The sequence below is a fragment of the Bufo gargarizans genome, chromosome 6, assembly GCF_014858855.1.
Source record: "Bufo gargarizans isolate SCDJY-AF-19 chromosome 6, ASM1485885v1, whole genome shotgun sequence".
NCBI classification, from domain to species: Eukaryota; Metazoa; Chordata; class Amphibia; order Anura; family Bufonidae; genus Bufo; species Bufo gargarizans.
This window is the reverse complement of record NC_058085.1, coordinates 305,207,182-305,229,796: the sequence shown is the minus strand read 5'-3', so window position 1 is coordinate 305,229,796 and position 22,615 is coordinate 305,207,182. Positions and strand designations below refer to the sequence as shown.

Sequence of the window (22,615 nt, the reverse complement as noted above, 5' to 3'; positions counted from 1 at the left end):
TGCCTCATTCTCCTCTCTGCTGGCCAGGGATTATGATCCTGAATACAGTTTAATTTGATCTTCAGCGGAATCTCTGTAGGAATGGAGTTCATGAGGAGACATTAGGTACAGAGAGGAGGTGGGGGTGTGCCCGATGGGCTCCAGTACTTGTATGCAGTCTTCATTACCACAACCCCACATTACCACAGTCTGTTCTGTCCATCCTCTCTTTACTTCAGTTGTTTCCACATAAACTCCTTTCCTATAGAGATTTAGCTGAAGATCTTATCATCTGTATTCAGGATTATAATCCCTGACAAGTAGAGCAGAGAGGAGGAAGAGGCAGCTCTTTAGCTCAGTGTTGTAAAGCAACTTGTCCTGCTGTGTGATTAAGAGCCCTTGCACAAGACCGTATGCCCTCTGAGATATACGCTCCGTGAGCGGGCCATATGTCCCGGAGCGGCATTGATCGTGCGCATGGGAGCACACAGCATCATAGATTACAATGATGCTGTGGACGTCGGGCCACCCATATGAGTGCGGGACAATAGCCCCACAGGCTGCCAGATGTCCACAGCATCATTGTAATCTATGATCTAATCTATGATCCCGTGCGCACGATCAATGCCGCTCCGGGACAAATGGTCCGCTCACAGACCGTATATCTCGGAGGGCATACGGTAGTGTGCAAGGGCCCGAAGACAGGTTTTGTGTGTACTAATAGGACAGCGGCCATTTTATTTCTCCTGATGATTGCTCCCTAGACAAAATGGGGCATTAATGAAAAGTATTTGGGAATATATTGATAATAAAGTAATATTTAAGTATTTGTATTTTCTTAATTCCCGGAGAACCCCTTTAAAGAGGAATTTTACAACTAAGGGTACTTTCACACTTGCGGCAGAGAATTCTGGCAGGCAGTTCTGTCGCCGGAACATCCCATCAGGCACACCTCCACCTCCTCTCTGTACCTTATGTCTCCTCATGAACTCCATTCCTACAGAGATTCCGCTAAAGATCAAATTAAACTGTATTCAGGATCATAATGCCTCGCCGGAACTGCCTGCGGGATCTGGCAATCCGGACGCAAACTGATGGCATTTGTCAGAAGGATCCGGTATTTGTCATCTGGAAAAACGGATCTGGTATTAATTTTTTTGGGCATTTTTAAAGGTTCCGTTTTGCCGGAATACTTAATGCCTAAGGCACTAATACACTTCAATGTAAATTAATGCCGGATCCGGTATTCCAGCAAGTGATCACTATTTTTGGCCGGAGAGAAAACTGCAGCATGCTGTGGTATTTTCTCCATCCAAAAAACGTAAGAGGGACTGAACTGATGCATCCTGAACGGATTACTCTCCATTCAGAATGCATTAGGATAAAACTGATCAGTTTTATTAATGGTATTGAGCTCCTGTGACGGAACTCAATTCCCAAAAAACAAAAACGCTAGCGTGAAAGTACCCTAAGGCATAATAGTTAATATAAATGTTATATCTTATTCTCCTGCATAAAGCTAATTATTACATTTCAAGATACAAAGAAGAGCAAGTAAAATAATGAAGGGCATGGAGGATCTTAGCTATAAGGAAAGATTAAAATAATTAAAATTTGTTTTGAGAAGACACATCAAAGGGGGCATGAGTAATATGTATAAATATATAAGTGGCCTGTACAAAAAATATTCCATGTAAAATCTCAAGGGGTTTTCCCTCTGAAAAACATGTTCAACAGGGGCGTAACTGTAATTCATAGGGCCCCATAGCAAAATAAGATGGGCCCAACGCCCTAGTGTAAGAAAATTAAAACAGCAGCATAAGCAGCAAAAATTATAGGTACATTTCATAGCAAACTCTTATTTTAAACTTAATATTCATAGAAAGCAATGTTTTTGTTTTAGAATTTCTAGCTGTTTTTAATTTGGCAGTAAAATACTATTGAAAATAGGAGTCAACACAAATTATAAGACCTCCTATAAAGGTAGGTAATTCATTGTCAGTTTACTGCTGCTGTGAGGGGAAGATGTTATCTGCTAAATAATCCTCATTGTAATGCTAGGTGTAGAATTGAGATGACAGTATGAAAGCACTATTGTTCTTTTGATAGGCCCAGATAAAGATGCCCACAGAAGAGCATTCCATAGATGATACAGGGGGCTCTCTAGTTTCAGTAAGGCCCTGAATGAGTTAAGCGGGACTGCCTGTCGTGCCAAAAGTCCATACAAATGGGAAGTCAAATAGCCATTTTTGTTAAAAATACATAGACTATTTACATATAGGCTGTTACTATATGATAAAGAAAAGCAGGGGTGTACACAGATCTAATAGGGCCCTCTAGCAATTCTTAGCCCTAGCATGGGCCCCCCCTTCCCCACCCAGTTTCCCAATATGTTTGCGACAGTCACCTCCAGGCAAAGCAAAGTGTAACGTCCCAGATTTGTAATTTTTTTTTTTTATTAAGCGGAAACCATTTGAATAAAATAAAAAATTGTAATTAACAAATACTCCCTCCACTTCTACGTTGAAAAAAAAGTTGGACAGGTGCTTAACCACTTCAGCCCCGCTAGGTGAAACCCCCTTCATGACCAGAGCACTTTTTACACTTCGGCACTACACTACTTTCACCGTTTATCGCTCGGTCATGCAACTTACCACCCAAATGAATTTTACCTCCTTTTCTTCTCACTAATGGAGCTTTCATTTGGTGGTATTTTATTGCTGCTGACATTTTTACTTTTTTTGTTATTAATCAAAATATAACGATTTTTTTTGCAAAAAAATGACATTTTTCACTTTCAGCTGTGAAATTTTGCAAAAAAAACGACATCCATATATAAATTTTTCGCTAAATTTATAGTTCTACATGTCTTTGATAAAAAAAAAATGTTTGGGCAAAAAAAAAAAAATGGTTTGGGTAAAAGTTATAGCATTTACAAACTATGGTACAAAAATGTGAATTTCCGCTTTTTGAAACGGCTCTGATTTTCTGAGCACCTGTCATGTTTCCTTGAGGTTCTACAATGCCCAAACAGTATAACTACCCCACAAATGACCCCATTTCGGAAAGTAGATACCCTAAGGTATTCGCTGATGGGCATAGTGAGTTCATAGAACTTTTTATTTTTTGTCACAAGTTAGCGGAAAATGATGATTATTTTTTTTTTCTCTTTTTTCCTTACAAAGTCTCATATTCCACTAACTTGCGACAAAAAATAAAAAATTCTAGGAACTCGCCATGCCCCTCACGGAATACCTTGGGGTGTCTTCTTTCCAAAATGGGGTCACTTGTGGCGTAGTTATACTGCCCTGGCAATTTAGGGGCCCATATGTGTGAGAAGTACTTTGCAATCAAAATCTGTAAAAAATGACCGGTAAAATACGAAAGGTGCACTTTGGAATATGTGCCCCTTTGCCCACCTTGGCATCAAAAAAGTGTCAGACATCTGGTATCGCCGTACTCAGGAGAAGTTGGGGAATGTGTTTTGGGGTGTCATTTTACATATACCCATGCTGGGTGAGAGAAATATCTTGGCAAACGACAACTTTTCCCATTTTTTTATACAAAGTTGGCATTTGACAAAGATATTTTTCTCACCCAGCATGGGTATATGTAAAATGACACCCCAAAACACATTCCCCAACTTCTCCTGAGTACGGCGATACCAGATGTGTCACACTTTTTTGCTGCCAAGGTGGGCAAAGGGGCACATATTCCAAAGTGCACCTTTCGGATTTTGCAGGGCATTTTTTACACATTTTGATTGCAAGGTACTTCTCACACATTTGGGCCCCTAAATTGCCAGGGCAGTATAACTACGCCACAAGTGACCCCATTTTGGAAAGAAGACACCCTAAGGTATTCCGTGAGGGGCACTGCGAGTTCCTAGAATTTTTTTTTTTTTGTCACAAGTTAGCGGAATATGATGATGTTTTTTTTTTTTTTTTTTTCTTACAAAGTCTCATATTCCACTAACTTGCGACAAAAAATAAAAAATTCTAGGAACTCACCATGCCCCTCACAGAACACCTTGGGGTGTCTTCTTTCCAAAATGGGGTCACTTGTGGGGTAGTTATACTGCCCTGGCAATTTAGGGGCCCATATGTGTGAGAAGTACTTTGCAATCAAAATGTGTAAAAAATGGCCTGCAAAATCCGAAAGGTGCACTTTGGAATATGTGCCCCTTTGCCCACCTTGGCAGCAAAAAAGTGTGACACATCTGGTATCGCCGTACTCAGGAGAAGTTGGGGAATGTGTTTTGGGGTGCCATTTTACATATACCCATGCTGGGTGAGAGAAATATCTTGGCAAACGACAACTTTTCCCATTTTTTTATACAAAGTTGGCATTTGACCAAGATATTTTTCTCACCCAGCATGGGTATATGTAAAATGACACCCCAAAACACATTCCCCAACTTCTTCTGAGTACGGCGATACCAGATGTGTCACACTTTTTTGCAGCCTAGATGTGCAAAGGGGCCCAAATTCCTTTTAGGAGGGCATTTTTAGACATTTGGATCCCAGACTTCTTCTCACGCTTTAGGGCCCCTAAAAAGCCAGGGCAGTATAAATACCCCACATGTGACCCCACTTTGGAAAGAAGACACCCCAAGGTATCCAATGAGGGGCCTGGCAAGTTCATAGAATTTTTTTTTTTATTTTTTTTTTACCTTTATAGAACAAACCTCTCCTTCCCCATGGGTCAATGTGCAAAGCGCAAATCGCCCAAAGATGTGGCGAAGTGCGTTATGCACTTTGTCCCATGTGAAAGGAGACGTTTGCAGCAGCTGTGAGTGAATGGGCCCTAATAGCCCTGTGTGCCTATCCTGGTGAGATGTGATCCCTATGCTAGGTGTACCTGTGTGTGGTACTTTCGGAAACACTCCCCTAAGCATAGGGCAGGGTGGTCGGGAAAGTCAGGACAGAAATAGCGGGTGTCACGCCTTATTCCACTCCTGCTACAGACACAACATTTTTTTCGGGGTGGCGGTCGGTTTGAGGTACCAGCAACGACACTGGGGAAGTGTCGCTCGTGTAGACGGCTAACTACACTGGTGGATGGGGCCACGGAACCTCCTGGATACAGGAGGTTCTCGATGATCTCTTCCTGAAATTTGAGGAAGGATCCAGTTCTCCCAGCCTTACTGTAGAGAACAAAACTATTGTACAGAGCCAATTGAATTAAATATACAGACACCTTCTTATACCAGCGTCTGGTGCGTCGGGAAACTAAATACGGAGCCAACATCTGGTCATTGAAGTCGACCCCTCCCATGTGGAGGTTATAGTCGTGGACTGAGAGGGGCTTTTCAATGACACGGGTTGCTCGCTCAATTTGTATTGTCGTGTCTGCGTGAATGGAGGAGAGCATGTAAACGTCACACTTGGCTCTCCATTTCACCGCGAGCAGTTCTTCGTTACACAGTGCGGCCCTCTGCCCCCTTGCAAGACGGGTGCTAACGAGCCGTTGGGGGAAGCCCGCGCGACTAGTTCGCGCGGTACCACAGGCGCCAATCCGTTCTAGAAACAAATGCCTAAAGAGGGCCACACTTGTGTAGAAATTGTCCACATAAAGATGGTACCCCTTGCCGAATAAGGGTGACACCAAGTCCCAAACTGTCTTCCCACTGCTCCCCAGGTAGTCAGGGCAACCGACCGGCTCCAGGGTCTGATCTTTTCCCTCATAGACCCGAAATTTGTGGGTATAGCCTGTGGCCCTTTCACAGAGCTTATACAATTTGACCCCATACCGGGCGCGCTTGCTTGGGATGTATTGTTTGAAGCCAAGGCGCCCGGTACAATGTATTAGGGACTCGTCTATGCAGATGTTTTGCTCAGGGGTATACAAATCTGCAAATTTCTGGTTGAAATGGTCTATGAGGGGCCGAATTTTGTGGAGCCGGTCAAAAGCAGGGTGGCCCCTGGGACGGGAGGCGGTGTTGTCGCTAAAGTGCAGGAAACGCAGGATGACCTCAAATCGTGTCCTGGACATAGCAGCAGAGAACATGGGCATGTGATGAATCGGGTTCGTGGACCAATATGACCTCAATTCATGCTTTTTTGTCAGGCCCATGTTGAGGAGGAGGCCCAGAAAAGTTTTAAATTCGGAAACTTGGACTGGTTTCCACTGGAAAGGCTGGGCATAAAAGCTTTCCGGGTTAGCGGTGATAAATTGTGTGGCATACCTGTTTGTCTCTGCCACGACTAAGTCTAAAAGCTCCGCAGTCAAGAACAGCTCAAAAAATCCCAGGGCCGAATCGATCTGAGCTGTCTCAACCCGAACTCCAGACTGGGCGGTGAAAGGGAAAACTACGGGTGCGGCTGAAGTTGGGGACTGCCAATCAGGGTTTGCCAGCACCTCTGGGATTCTAGGGGCTCTACGGGCACGTCTTTGCGGTGGCTGCGACGGGGTCACTACTGCACGTGCCACCGTACCAGCTTCAACTGCCCTTCTGGTGCTCGCTACTTCACCAGGTTGTACGGCAGTGCTGGTACTAGGTCCAGGAAGGGCTGGGCTGCTGGTGTATGCCTCACCACGTAATCCGACAGCACCAGCCCCACTCTGCTGCTCTTGAAGCGGATCCTGCACAACCTGCGGTCTAGCGACACGGGGCCGGGTACGCCTGGTGCTATCAGGGACCTCAGCCTCCTCGTCCGAACTTTGGGTCAGAGAGCCACTGCTTTCTACAGGTTCGTATTCTGACCCGCTGGATTCATCAGATGAGGGTTCCCACTCCTCATCCGACTGGGTCAGAAGCCTGTAGGCCTCTTCAGAAGAATACCCCCTGTTAGACATGTGGGCAACTAAATTTCGGGGTATTCCCTGAGACTACCCAAGAAAAAAAAAGCAAGCCTGTCTTACAAATGGGAGGCTAGCGAAGTACCGGAGGCTGCTGCGGTTGATAAAAAATATCAAAACTGATTTTTTTATCGCCGCAGTGCGTGTAAAGTGAATGTGCAGTGATCAAAAAAAACTGCGGTGGGGCGGGCGTGGGCAAACGCACGTGTGGGCGACCGATCAGGCCTGATCGGGCAAACACTGCGTTTTGGGTGGAGGGCGAACTAAAGTGACACTAGTACTATTATAGATCTGACCGTGATCAGTTTTGATCACTTTCAGATACTATAAAAGTACAAATGCTGATTAGCGATACGCTAATCAGCGAATAACGGACTGCGGTGCGGTGGGCTGGGCGCTAACTGATCGCTAACTACCTAAAAACCTAACGGTCAATAACAGTGGAAAAAAAAAGTGACAGTTTGCACTGATCACTTTTTTCCTTTCACTAGTGATTGACAGGGGGGGATAAAAGGGGTGATCAAAGGGTTAATTGGGGTGATCTGGGGGCTAAATGTGGTGTGGTGGGTACTCACAGTGATGTGTGCTCCTCTGCTCCTCTGCTGGAACCAACCGACCAAAAGAAGGAGCAGAGGAGCACAGCAGCCATATAACCCCATCATATTTACTAATATGTGGGGTTATATGGCTGCTGATTGGTTTTTTTAAAAATCAGCAGCCTGCCAGCCAATGATCGTGGCCGGCAGGCTGCTGACGAAATACTCTTCTGCGAAATGCCGGCCCGCGATGCGCATGCGCGGGCCGGCTGTGACGTAATCTCGCGTCTCGCGAGAGGACGCGGCGATGCGTCCAGGAGGAACTAAACAACCACCTCCCGGACGCATCGGTGCGTACAGCGGTCGGGAGGTGGTTAATAAATATGGCGTTCATTCATTTTTTTTCAATGTATTTACACTAGACAACTAGAAAAATACATTGATTAGGGCGGCTTTAGGCCTCTTGCACACGAACGTGTGCTGCCCATGCCAGTTCTGCGGACCGCAAATTGCGGTCCGCCATGCACGGGCGCTGACCATGGGCCAGCCGCATGTGGATCGCGGACCCTTTCACTTGAATGGGGTCCCCGATCCGGCCGTTCCGCAAAAAGATAGCACAAGTTCTATCTTTTTACGGAATGGAAGCACGGAACGGAAACCGCATGAAAGCACTCTGTAGTGCTTCCGTTCCATACCGCATCTCCGGATTTGCGGACCGATTCAAGTGAATACACATGGCCGGTGTCCCGTGTATTGCGAACCATGGGGAAAACACGGTGGTGTGCAAGATGCCTTATGGATTCCATTTTTGTTTTCCATAATAACATGGTTATAACGAAAAATAACGGAATCCATAAGATGGAAGTCAAAACGGAAGCCTTTAAGAGGCATTCTGTTTTGATCCTTCATGATACAACTCTATGGGCAGCAGAACGGATCCGTCTGGTACCCGTTATGCAAGACCTAAAACAAAGTTCTGTCGACAGGACTTTTTTTTCCGTTCTGCATAACGGGAACCAGATGGATCTGTTATGATTCCCATAGACTTCCATTATGACGGAAAGCAAAACGGAGGGCCTTTTAAAGGCTTCTGTTTTGCATTCCGTCATAATACAAGTCTATGGGCAGCATAATGGATCCGTCCTGGTTTCTGTTATGCAGGACTGGACTCCTGCATAATAAAAATCAGGACGGATCCATTCTGCTGCCCATAGACTTGTTTTATGAAGGATCAAAACAGAATGCTTCTTGAAGGCTTCCATTTTGACTTCCGTCTTATGGATTCCGTTATTTTCCGTTATAACCATGTTATAACGGAAAACACAAACGGAATCTATAACGGTGATGTGAACAAGCCCATAATCCCCTGCACACAGTCATGTCCCTGCATTGTAGGAATTCATACCGTTTATGTCACAGATAATGTGCAGTTCCACATAATCACATATTTCACCAAATGGATACTAAACAGTGATGTCACCACAGAGAGATGGGAGGTCACAGCACATGTGGTGAGGTTACATCGCACATGTGGTACATCGTAATAGAACTAACGGTACAGGAATAAATCGCCCCAATGACCCCAGAGTTCACAGTAAATCTTTATGCAGGGATAATACACAAAGTAACGTCACTCACAACATGTGCATAATAACCACTGTGAAGTCATATGACAGCGTTCTATCACAGTATACAGTATAGTAATAATACATCTAGGGATGTCACCTAACAGATATAATAGTAAAGAACATAGTGATGATGTCCCAGCTAATGACTTAGGACCTCCGGGAATACAAACCCAGGATCATGACACATGATAATGCACCAGCACTGTCACAGTACAGAGGTAATAAAGTCAGTGATGTCATTGCACAGGGATGTAGTGACATCACAAGACATGAATAATAAAGAGTTATGAAAACACTGTTTTTTATTCTTTTATGTGGCAGGGGGACTATTGGGCCCCTTACAGCCCTCGAGCCCATGTGCAAGTATCACCACTTCCTAAGCTTACACTCCTGTGTATGTGTGCAAGCATTTAAAGCATGGATGTCAAACTCATGGCCCTCCAGATGTTGCGAAACTACAACTCCCATCATTCCCTGATAGCTGTAGTATGCCCAGGCATGATGGGAGTTGTAGTTTTGCAACAGCTGGAGGGCCACGAGTTTGACATCCCTGATTTAAAGGATTTATCCCATCTGGCCATTTTGGTACATCCAATAGGTGCAGATCTCGAGAACCGGGTCCCATCTTTCGCCATCATGAATGGGAAGGTGGACATGTTTTTGCGTCTCTCTCCATGTACTTGTATGGAAGCTCTGAAAATAGCTGGAACTCGGATATGCCATAAATGTCCAAATGAGACTACCCCTTAAAGAATCAAATAAACAAGCCCTCGGATGTATTTCTGGCATGCTAAGCTGACAGACCTTCTTCTTTTTAAAATTACAGAGCATTTTTTTAATGTGTTGGCAGGACAAGTGCTCAGAAAAAGCCAAAGCTATACGTGATATTTAAGTAGTCCTTCGGCAGTTCTTCATTTACTAATCTCACAGGCACAAAGAGCAATACAGATATCTTTGGAGCATAACTTCTCCACAAAGAATACAAAAACCGTGCCTGATACCCTGTAGCCAAAATCAGAATAAGCCACCTAATGGATTTATATTACCTAGACCAGGCATGCTCACCCTGCGGCCCTCCAGCTGTTGTAAAACTACAACTCCCACAATGCCCCGCTGTAGGCTGTTCTGGCATGCTGGAAGTTGTAGTTTTGCAACAGCTGAAGGGCCGCAGGTTGAGCATGCCTGACCTAGACCATAAAATAAAATAGCGCAAATATACTGTGCGCTACCGACATATGAAAAATAGCTGTTTACTATACTTTATACCAGGGATGCTCAACCTGCGGCCCTCCAGCTGTTGTAAAACTACAACTCCCACCATGCCCTTATGTAGGATGATAGCTGTAGGCTGTCAGGGAATGATGGGAATTGTAGTTTTGCAACAGCTGGAGGGCCGCAGGTTGAGCATGCCTGCTTTATACCATAGGGCAGTCAGGTAGGTCCGGTTTCTGAATGTAACAATTTTAGTATTCTTCACCAGTTTTGTTTATTTGATATTTTCCTCTTTTTTTTAAATTGTTTTCTGCTTAGATCGATAGCTTTTAGGAGAACATAATTTAACATTCGTCTCACTTGGCTTCAGGTTTCTCACATTTGTGTGGAACAATATAAGGGAGCATGAAACAATTGCCTGTCTGATTGAATCACTTCTTTGTCCCAGAGCCGATGGCGTACACCAAGTTTGTGGTTATACCAGCAGCACCCTATTGGTGTAAAAGGAAATTATTTGCCAGGTGATGCAAAAAGTAGTGATCAGCGAAGTATTCAAAAATTCGATTTGACTGCTCCGCCAAATTTTGCAAAAAAATTTGCTTTGCAACAAATTACTTTGTCACGAAGCGCATTTCTTTGTCAGTAGTGGGTGCAATGACAGGGAGCGGCGATTAAGGGAAGTATGATTTTTTTCATTTTTACCTCCATTCAGTGAAAATGGATTTGCTACCACGAAGCACAAGTAAATTCAGCTTTGCGGCAAATCGAACTTTCCGTGAAATTCAAATCGAATTTCACTTTGTGGCGTTCTATTCGCTCCATACTAGCAAAAAGGAATTGAGGGATAAGGTTACACTATACTGTATGGCTAATGGAGATATCACATATAGGAAGTCTCATTCCATACAAGGCCCTGTCATCAGTCCCTGTCTCTAATGGGTCTCACAGTTTCATTTCTTAAAGGGATTTTACAGGACTTTAATATTAATGGCCTATCTCCAAGGGGTATTCTATTCCCAACACCCCCACTGATTAGCTGTTTGAAGAAGATATTGCGGCCTCCTCACAGCTTACCAAGCACAGCGCTGTCCATTGGATAGCGGCTGTACGTGGTATTTAAGCTCTATCCCATTCACTTGGGACCAGGGACTGACTGGCAACTTTTGGCCCAGGGGGCAAGTAACACGCAGAGGCCCACTGAGCCCCCCTCCTGCTTACCCATTTCCCCTGCCTCCTCCTGACCCCCCCTTGACACTTTCGTCAGCCATGTAAATTACAACACAGGAAAACAAAATAAACTAAGGATGCTCCGATATATCAGCCGCCGAAACATATCAGCCGAAAATGGCATTTTTGGTATAATGCCGAAAGTGTCATTTTCTGGCTGATACAGTGTTGCATCCGTGTATTCTCTCCTCCCCGCTGGGCGCTGCTCTGTGTCTCCCCCCCCCCCTCCCAATGACACCTGATGACTTTTGCAGAAGAAACTGTATATTGTGGGGCACGGTATAGGCTATGTGTGTATAACATAAACATATTTCATATGAAAACTTACAATTACTTGGCTTGGCCCTTGGGGATCTCGGACACCTCCACACTTTGTCCGGGGGCTCGGCGGAGCTGATGTGTTTTATCCTAATGAGAAAAATATCATAATAAGGATTTGGAGAAGGGGCAGAGGGATAGCAGAGCAGGGAGAGGCTGGTGCTGCTACTAGGGGGTCATACCATGGGGGAGTAATAAAGCCCACCATAATGCCCCCTTCCCAGTTGTAATAATTCTCCTTATAATAGACAGTGCCAAAAATACACCCTTGTAATGTCCCCAGTTGAGCTAATGTCCCCATAGTGCCCCCTATAATGTGCCAGTAGCCAATAGGCCCCCCTATAATGTGCCAGTAGCCAATAGGCCCCCCTATAATGTGCCAGTAGCCAATAGGCCCCCCTATAATCTGCCAGTAGCCAATAGGCCGCCCTATAATCTGCCAGTAGCCATAGGCCCCCCCTATAATGTGCCAGTAGCCATTGGCCCCCCTATAATGTGCCAGTAGCCATAGCCCCCCCATATAATGTGCCAGTACCCATAGCCCCCCATATATTGTGCCAGTATCCATAGGCCGCCCTAATAATGTGCCAGTAGCCATAGGCCCCCCTATAATGTGCCAGTACCCATAGCCCCCTATATAATGTGCCAGTAGCCATACCCCCCTATAATGTGCCAGTAGCCATAGCCCCCCTATAATGTGCCAGTAGCCAGATAGGGCCCCCTATAATGCGCCAATAGCCAGATAGGGCCCCCCGATAATGTGCCAGTAGCCAGATAGGGCCCCCCTATAATGTGCCAGTAGCCAGATAGGGCCCCCCTATAATGTGCCAGTAGCCAGATAGGGCCCCCTTATAATGTGCCAGTAGCCATATTGGGCCCCCCTATAATGTGCCAGTAGTCATACCCCCCCTATAATGTGCCAGTAGCCATACCCCCCCTATAATGTGCCAGTAGCCAGATAGGGCCCCCCTATAATGTGCCAGTAGCCCATAGGCCCCCTACTATAATGTTCCAGTAGCCAGATAGGGCCCCCCTATAATGTGCAAGTATCCAGATAGGGCCCCCCCCCCCTATAATGTGCCAGTAGCCAGATAGGCCCCCCTATCAGTGACAGAAATAAGAAGGAAAAAAAGCCAGTCAGACTTATACTTACCTCCTACCTCCAGCCGAGTCCAGCACCTTCACTGAAATACTCCCGTCCCGCCTCCAGCGCTGCTGTCGATGTCCTTACTTTACGGCCGCGCAGCGGCTCAGTCAGGCGGCGCGATGACGTCATCTCGTCGCCTGCGCCGGTCCGGCGGCCTCTCTGATAGGCTGCCGGCCGCACGCCTCCCCAGCTCCCCGTCTCTCTCCGCAGGGCAGGCTGCAGTCACATATAATTCCGGCCCAGCCGGCCGGGACAATGAGCTGACAGAGAGGCCCGGGGGGCAATTGCCCCCCTGCCCCCCGGCCCAGTCCGCCCCTGCTTGGGACTGTGCTGCTCCTAGGCCATGTGACCGATGGCTGATTAGGTCAATGGTCTAGGAAGAGACCTAAGCGCTCACTGCTTCTTTATACAGTTGATCATCAGTGGTTGGATTCCTGGCACCCCCACCAATCTGTTATTAATGACCAATCCTGAGGATAGGCCATCAATATGAAAATCCCTGTTAACCACTACATTACAGAGCTGCATGGCCAGTTGCCAAAAAAAAAATTAGACTTCTGCTGTATAGGAAATCATATATATATATATTTTTTTTTGTAACTGCCCATGCAACTTTATAGTGTAGTGGTTAACATTCTTGGCTGTAATGTACTGTAGGGGCTAAATTAAAGCACACAAGCACTATGGTGCTCGACCAACACTAGAAATAATGTACAATCCCTAGTACACATAGGTACATATTTTTACACTGCTTTAAAAAAAAAAAAAATTCAGAAAAGGCATGTGACATCTTTAAGACATGTTTAAATACATGTTCCACATTGAAGCCAATATGAAAGAAGTAAAATATTATAATTTGGGGTGTATTTTGTGGCTTTTATGACCTGTTTTCAGAGGCTGTTTAACTTTTCATCTGTCGCAGATTTTTTGCACAAGTATTTTGCCATGTGAACATAGCTTATGGCTATGTACACTAGATAAGTATTAGTTGAACCTACTGATTTTGGCAGGAATGTCCGACCAGCTAATGCCTAAGGGGGTGTTCCAACTCTCTCCCAATGACATATGTCAGGAAAAGAAGGTTAAGAAATATGTTTGGGGAAAAGCAGAATTTAAATACCTGACCTGTCAATGGCCTAAAGAAAGGAGGATCTTCAGGGACACAGAGAGGGACAGGTGGTGAACTTAGGGGCTAGGGCCTACCCTCTGTGCCCTGAACAACTCATTAGCATATTTTGACAAAGGACTTTTTTTCTACCAAACACAGCAACAGATGAATATAACAAAATTACCATTTTAATAGACTATAGAACCCTAAGAAACTCACTGAGCCCTGCGACATTCAACCAGCTGATAGTCGGGGGTGGCGGAAGTCGGACGCCCGCCAATCTAATATTGATGACCTATCCTGAGGCTAGACCATCAATATCAAAATCCCTGAGAACCCCTTTAAGTCATTTGTGAAGTAAGCAAATAAATCCCCCTCAAAATGTTTACATGGATCAGGATTACGCTGCACGTTTAGAACTTTTTGCTGTAATGTAATCCAAGTAAGAAACCAAATTGTCATGTTAGCAATGAGATGGCTATTACTGGATCATTAGTCAGGAGTTTGCCCAATATAACTGAAGGAACTCTTTCATCTTTGTGAATGAGTTGGCACAATCAAAAATAAGTAAAATTTGTCAAGAATGGAGAACTTTTTTTTGTTTTCTGTAAAAATATAGCAATAAAAAGACGTTTGTTAGCAATTTTGGAATGGTTGACTTGCCTTGCAAATTATTATGCAAATGATTTAACATGATTATAGGGAATAATGACTTCCTTTCCTGTGTAGAGCAATTAATGTGTACAATGGATGAATAATCAAATATCTAAAATTGGCGTTCAGATGATATTTTTAGTTAACAATTTTTTTTTTTTTTTTTTCAATTAAATCTGAGAACACTTCTGACCAGTAAAGCTGCTGCTGTTTCTATAATGGAGCTGGATTTTTATAGCTGTTTGTCAGGCTTCACCAACCTATACAAAGCTTTCTGAAAGGTCTTTTAATAAGTGCCTTAATCCAAACCTGTCATTAATTTACATGAGCATTTAGGCAAATCGAAATCCTTTCAGTTATTACAGAATTATGGAATGTTAAAAATGATACTGATATAGAAATGTAAACCTGTGTAATGGATTTAGCAGCATGTATATAAAATGTAACATAAAGGACAACATATGTGTTAATTATATATTAATTAACTATATACCGTAGGTTCACAATCCTCAAAATCTTTGTTGATTTGGGAAAATTGTTCTGAGATGCCTTTTATGGATAACATTGCAATCTCAAACAAAGCATGAAACCTACTGTCTAGGTTAGGAGGCTCTTCTGTAGAGCCCCTTGCTGATTAGGCAGGGTGCTGGATCTCCTTAAAAGGGTTGTCTCACTTCAGCAAGTGGCATTAGTCATGTAGGGAAAGTTAATATGAGACACTTACTAATACTGTGCCTTGCAAAAGTATTCATTCCCCCTCGTATTTTGGTGCCTCACAACCTGGAATGAACATGGATTGTTTGAGGATTTCCATCATTTCATTTACAGAAATGATGTTTGTTTGTTTTTTATTGTGAAGCAAACAACAAATAGGACACAATAACAGAAAAAGTCAATGTGCATAACTATTAACCCCCCTAAAGTCAATACTTTGTAGAGCCACCTTTTGCGGCAATCACAGCTCCAAGTCGCTTTGGATAAGTCTTCATGAGCTTGCCACATCTTACCACTGGGATTTTTGCCCATTCCTCCTTGCAAAACTGCTCCAGCTCCTTCAGGTTGGATGGTTTTCGCTTGTAAAAAGCAATCTTTAAGTCTGACCACAGATTTTCTATGGATTGAGATCTTGGCTTTGACTAGGCCATTCCAACACATTTACATGTTTCCCCTTAAACCACTCATGTGCTGCTTTAGCAGTGTGTTTGGGGTCATTGTCCTGCTGGAAGGTGAACATCCGTCCTAGCCTCAAATCACGCACAGAGTGGTACAGGTTCTGCTCAAGAATATCCCTGTATTTAGCACCATCCATCTTTCCCTCAACTCTGACCAGTTTACCAGTCCTGGCTGCTGGAAAACATTCCCCCAGCATGATGCTGCCACCACCATGTTTCACTGTGGGGATGGTATTCTTTGGGTGATGTGATGTGTTGGGTTTGCGTCAGACATAGTGTTTTCTTTGATAGGACGAAAAGTTCAATTTTAGTCTCCTCAGACTAGAGCACCTTCCTCCATACATTTTGGGAGTCTTCCACATGCCTTTTCACAGACTCACAATGTGGCTTTTTGTTTTTAGCTGAAAGTAATGGCTTTCTTCTGGCCAATTTGTCGTAAAGCCCAACTTCATTGAGCATATGGCTTATTGTCATCCTATGTACAGATACTCCAGTCTCTGCTGTGGAACTCTGCAGCTCCTCCAGGGTTACCTTAGGTCTCTGTGCTGCCTCTCTGACTTAATGCCCTCCTTGCCCGGTCCGTGAGTTTTGGTTGGCGGCTGTCTCTTGGCAGGTTTGCTGTTGTGCCATGTTCTTTTCCATTTGGTTATGATAGATTTGATGGTGCTCCTGGGGATCATCAAAGATTTGGATATTTTTTTTATAACCTAACCCTGACTTGTACTTCTCAACAACATTGTCCCTTACTTGTTTGGAGAGTTCCTTGGTCTTCATGGCAGTGTTTGGTTAGTGATGCCTCTTGCTTAGGTTTTGCAGCCTCTGGGGGCCTTTCAAAAAAGGTATGTATATGTAATGACAGATCATGTGACACTTAGATTGCACACAGGTGACATCATTTCACTAATTATGTGACTTCTGAAGGTAATTGGTTGCACCAGAGCTTTTCATGGGCTTTCTAACAAAAAGGGGTGAATACATACGCACATGCCAATTTTCTGTTTTCTATTTCTAAGCAATAGTTTTATTTATATATTTTTCTCATTTCATTTCGCCAACTTAGACTATTGTGTTCTGATCCATCACATACAACTCAGATTAACAAAACATTGAACTTAGGCTGTGATGTAACAAAATACGAAAAACGTCAAGGGGGGTGAATACTTTTGCAAGGCACTGTATATACCCATCTTGCTTCCTTTGCTGGCTAGATTAATTTTTTACCCCAACAAATTATACACTGCTCGTTTCCTTGGTTACGACCACCCTGCAATCCAGCAGCAGTGGTCGTGATTGCACACTATAGGAAAAAATGACAGCCTCTCTGGTGGCCAGTACTGTGGGAGCGCACATAATCTGATGGATTATAGGGTGGTCGTAACCATGAAAACAAGCAGTGTATAATGTGATTGATAAATGAATCCATTACCAAGGAGGTAATATGGACAATCACAATACATTAGTGGCTTGTATTAACTTTCTGTACATAGTAAATAATACTGAAAGTACTCCATTGTATAGAGACTTATTAGCAATGATCCATGGGAAACAAATGTATAAAGAGGTATCTCCTAATGAACAGAACCATCTCGCCAATGCCACCTTGTGGAAGTAGCTCTGTATGAGTCAAAATGCATTTTTAAAAAGGGAATATAGTCAAGCCAAATATCCATCTATTCAGAGTGCTTGCACTTCATCAGTATAATTCTGGCTGGCTGGGCACAATGCCTTGAACACGGCTTATGCAGGATACTGGATCTTGAATATGGGATTCAGTTTTGTGCTCCATATACTACAAGGATATAGGAGAGCTAGAACAGTTCAGAGAGGCCTTAAAATTGGGCTTGTTCAGCATGGGAAAAAGATGCCTTACAGATGATCCTATTTACATGTAGAGATAGACGTGTGGTCAATACAAAGAACTGGCACATGCTTTCAAGGACTTTACAAAGGACCAGTCCAGGACACAGTACTTGCATGTTGAGGAAAGGCAATGTAACCATCAATATAGGAAAGGATGTCCAACCCCAAGAGGTAGTAAAGGCAGATACTATGTCAGCATAAAAAAAAAGGCTAGATGCTTATCTCAAGGCAAATACCATCATTAATCTAACAATTAATTAATAATTGGTCTGAAAAAGGTTAAACTTGTCTTTTTTCGACCTGTGTAACTATGTAGCATCTGTCACCTTCTTGGGATAGCAATTAGGATTGAGCAAATCGAAGAATCCGAAGTGGATATTGATTTTCAGGAAAAATTAGATTCACTGCAAAGCGAAATTTCCTCGTGTTTTGTGGTAACTAATCAATTTTCCCTGAAATGGCGGTAAAAAGAAAAAAACATACTCACCTCATCCATTTGCGCGCAAAGAGCACAGCCGCGGCCATCTTGGTTGTAGATCCCACATGAAATCTTGTGCACGGTGACATATGACGTCACCACGCCGGCCACTGTGATGGCGTCATCATGCACTACGTGAGATTTTGCATGAGATGCGTGAGATGCCGCGATCAGCGATAAACACATCTACTTACAATGAAATGCGCTTTGTAGCGAAGCAGCTGAATCTAATTTTTCTAAACTTTGTTCAAAACTAATGGCAATGGATCAGGTGGGTTAAAGCTCTAACTTTCTTACCATTGTTGATCCCCTCCAGGAGACAACAGTAGGCTACTTTCACACCTGCGTTTGGGTGCGGATCCGTCTGGTATAACGCTGTTATCCGTTCAGAACGGATCCATTTGCATTACCATGATAATGCAAACGGATCAGTTTTGACTTACATTGAAAGTCAATGGGAGGCGGATCCGTTTTCAATTGCACCATATTGGGTCAGTGAAAACAGATCCGTCCCCATTGACTTACATTGTAAGTCAGGACGGATCCGTTTGGCTCAGTTTCGTCAGACGGACATCAAAATGCTGCAAGCAACGGATCCTTATCCATTCAGAATGCATTGGGGCTGAACTGATCAGTTTTGGACCGCTTGTGAGAGCCGAAACGGATCTCACAAGCGGACCCAGAAACGGCAGTGTGAAAGTAGCTTTAGAGAACAGGAGGTAGCGACAACTTCTGCAGATAGCAGTGAGCTGAAAAGTTAAAACCCTGTGTTACAATCTGACATGAGAGACTCAGTCACTTTACACCATTCTGCATGAATGTAGGATTTGGGAGGAGGAAGCCAAATATTATATTTTACCTACAGTAAAATGCAGTAAGAGATAAGACAATAGTTCCTGAGTAAAGAACTTAATGAATGTACCTAGAAGTATGTAGCCACATTGGTGAGGATGCATAAGTAAGGCACGTTCACATCACTGTTTAGTTTTCCGTTCTTCTGATCCATCTGAAGAACAGAAACCCCCCTACAAAAAAAAAACAACTAAAAACCAAATCTTTTATTTATATTTATCTGTGTCTGACATCCATTATTTTAGACGGGAGAAAAAGTCCTGCATGGAGAACATTTTCTACCATCAAAAATAATGGATCTCTCATGGAACTGACAAAAAAGGATACAAAATGAGCACAATGGATGTATCAGAAGAATGGAAAACTAAATGGTGATTCAGGGGCGGACACAGACGGCAAAGGGCCCCTGTGCAAAGAATGTGCCTGGGCCCCTCCACCCCCATGCCAAATTCTCAACCTAACCTATTTCGTCCTAACATTACATACAGCAATACAAAACATACAGGGTAAGTCTACTTTTACATCTGCAGCACTACGATTCGGCCACCTGATCCGGTAGAGAATGCAAGGAATCGGATGGACACAAACTGCTGCATACAGCGGTTGGTGTCCCGCCGATTCTCTGCAGTTTTGCTAGATTGTGTCCGGATCCCCGCTGGACCTCATTATAGTTAATTGGTCCAGCGGGCATTCCATCTGAATCCAGCAGTGCCAGATCCGGTGAATCACCAGTGCGGATGTGCCGCATACCTCTAACAGTCAATGTAGTCTTCTTTGATGTAGATGTTATCTTTCCTCATCTTCTCCATTCAGACGAGACCACCTATATGATTTCTTTCAGCAATGTCTAATTTCTGCAGAGTTTGACAAACATACATCTTAGCTTCCAACTTTTCCATCATCCTCCCCCCTTCTAAACAGCCCATTGTGAACCCCCGATACTGTGCCCACTGTGCTCACCAATACTATACTGTACAGATAAACCCCCTGAAAATACTAGGACCACACAGATAGTGCCCCTTCAATAATTATTGGCACACAGTGCCCTAAATAATAACTGCACCCAGCAAATAGTGGCCATGACACTTACTGCTGTAAATACAGGTCATTCTAAAAAAATTAGCATATTGTGATAAAGTTCATTATTTTCTGTAATGTACTGATAAACATTAGACTTTCATATATTTTAGATTCATTACACACCAACTGAAGTAGTTCAAGCCTTTTATTGTTTTAATATTGATGATTTTGGCATACAGCTCATGAAAACCCCAAATTCCTATCTAAAAAAATTAGCATATCATGAAAAGGTTCTCTAAACGAGCTATTAACCTAATCATCTGAATCAACTAATTAACTCTAAACACCTGCAAAAGATTCCTGAGGCTTTTAAAAACTCCCAGCCTGGTTCATTACTCAAAACCACAATCATGGGTAAGACTGCCGACCTGACTGCTGTCCAGAAGGCCATCATTGACACCCTCAAGCAAGAGGGTAAGACACAGAAAGACATTTCTGAACGAATAGGCTGTTCCCAGAGTGCTGTATCAAGGCACCTCAGTGGGAAGTCTGTGGGAAGGAAAAAGTGTGGCAGAAAACGCTGCACAACGAGAAGAGGTGACCGGACCCTGAGGAAGATTGTGGAGAAGGACCGATTCCAGACCTTGGGGGACCTGCGGAAGCAGTGGACTGAGTCTGGAGTAGAAACATCCAGAGCCACCGTGTACAGGCGTGTGCAGGAAATGGGCTACAGGTGCCGCATTCCCCAGGTCAAGCCACTTTTGAACCAGAAACAGCGGCAGAAGCGCCTGACCTGGGCTACAGAGAAGCAGCACTGGACTGTTGCATGTCATTCGGAAATCAAGGTGCCAGAGTCTGGAGGAAGACTGGGGAGAGGGAAATGCCAAAATGCCTGAAGTCCAGTGTCAAGTACCCACAGTCAGTGATGGTCTGTGGTGCCATGTCAGCAGCTGGTGTTGGTCCACTGTGTTTTATCAAGGGCAGGGTCAATGCAGCTAGCTATCAGGAGATTTTGGAGCACTTCATGCTTCCATCTGCTGAAAAGCTTTATGGAGATGAAGATTTCATTTTTCAGCACGACCTGGCACCTGCTCACAGTGCCAACACCACTGGTAAATGGTTTACTGACCATGGTATTACTGTGCTCAATTGGCCTGCCAACTCTCCTGACCTGAACCCCATAGAGAATCTGTGGGATATTGGGAAGAGAAAGTTGAGAGACGCAAGACCCAACACTCTGGATGAGCTTAAGGCCGCTATCGAAGCATCCTGGGCCTCCATAACACCTCAGCAGTGCCACAGGCTGATTGCCTCCATGCCACGCCGCATTGAAGCAGTCATTTCTGCAAAAGGATTCCCGACCAAGTATTGAATGCATAACTGAACATAATTATTTGAAGGTTGACTTTTTTTTGTATTAAAAACACTTTTCTTTTATTGGTCGGATGAAATATGCTAATTTTTTGAGATAGGAAATTTGGGTTTTCATGAGCTGTATGCCAAAATCATCAATATTAAAACAATAAAAGGCTTGAACTACTTCAGTTGTGTGTAATGAATCTAAAATATATGAAAGTCTAATGTTTATCAGTACATTACAGAAAATAATGAACTTTATCACAATATGCTAATTTTTTTAGAAGTGTCCTCCAAAAATAATTGTGCTAAGCTTATACTGTGCCACGGTGCCCCCCACAGTAATAGTGCTACCAAAGTCCCAACAATAGTAATAATTCTCTGCACTTAGTAGTAATAATGCCCCTACAGTGCCCCCCAACAGTAATAATGCCCCCACTGTGTCCCAGAAGTAATAATGCTCCCATAGTGCCCATACTAGTATTCGTGTTTTCCATAGTAATTAAGCTCACCATAATGCCCCCGGCAGTAATAATTCTCTTTATGATGTGTGACAGTAGAAAAATGTCCCCTTATAATGTGCTCCAGTACAAAAAATGCCCACTTATAATGTGTGCCATTGCAAAAAATATCTCTTATACTGTGGGCCAGAGCAAAAAAATGTGTGTGCCAGTAAAAACAAAAAAAAACTCCTCTTAAAAAAATACCTCATCTTAAAAAAAAATACCTTATCTTAGTGCTCCTAGTAGAGCCAATGTCCCCATGGTGCTCTCATAATGTGTGCCAATGCCCCCTAGTGTGTGTCAGTACAAAAAACCCTTTCTTAGTGCCCCCAGTTGAACTTGGGTGCCCATAGTTCCCCTTTAATTTGTGCCAGTATAAAATACTCCTATATAGTGCCCCCATTAGATGCCCCTATGGTGCTCTTCCCCATCCCTATTGTGTCCCCCATAATGTGCCAGTATAAAATGCCCCTACAGAGTGCTCCAAGTAGATGCCCTCATAATGCTCATCTTCCCATTTACCATAGTGCCCCAAAAATTTGTGCCAGTATAAAATGCCCCTATAGTGCTCATCCCAACCCTCATAGTGCATAGTGTGTGCCAATATATAATGCCAACATATAATGCCCCTAGTAGATGCCCCATAGTACTCCTCCCCCTTCTCCATGGTGTCCCCCATAATGTGTGCCAGTATATAATGCCAACATGCAATGCCCCCCAGTAGATGCCCCCATAATGCTCCTCTCCCCCACTTCTCCATAGTG

General features: G+C 43.8%; 1 protein-coding gene across 3 annotated transcripts in view; it reads left to right on the top strand.

Moving 5' to 3' along the window:
• Nucleotides 1-22,615, top strand: part of PRKG1 (protein kinase cGMP-dependent 1) — a 1,133,286-nt gene that overhangs the window by 979,183 nt on the left and 131,488 nt on the right. The window lies entirely within an intron of this gene.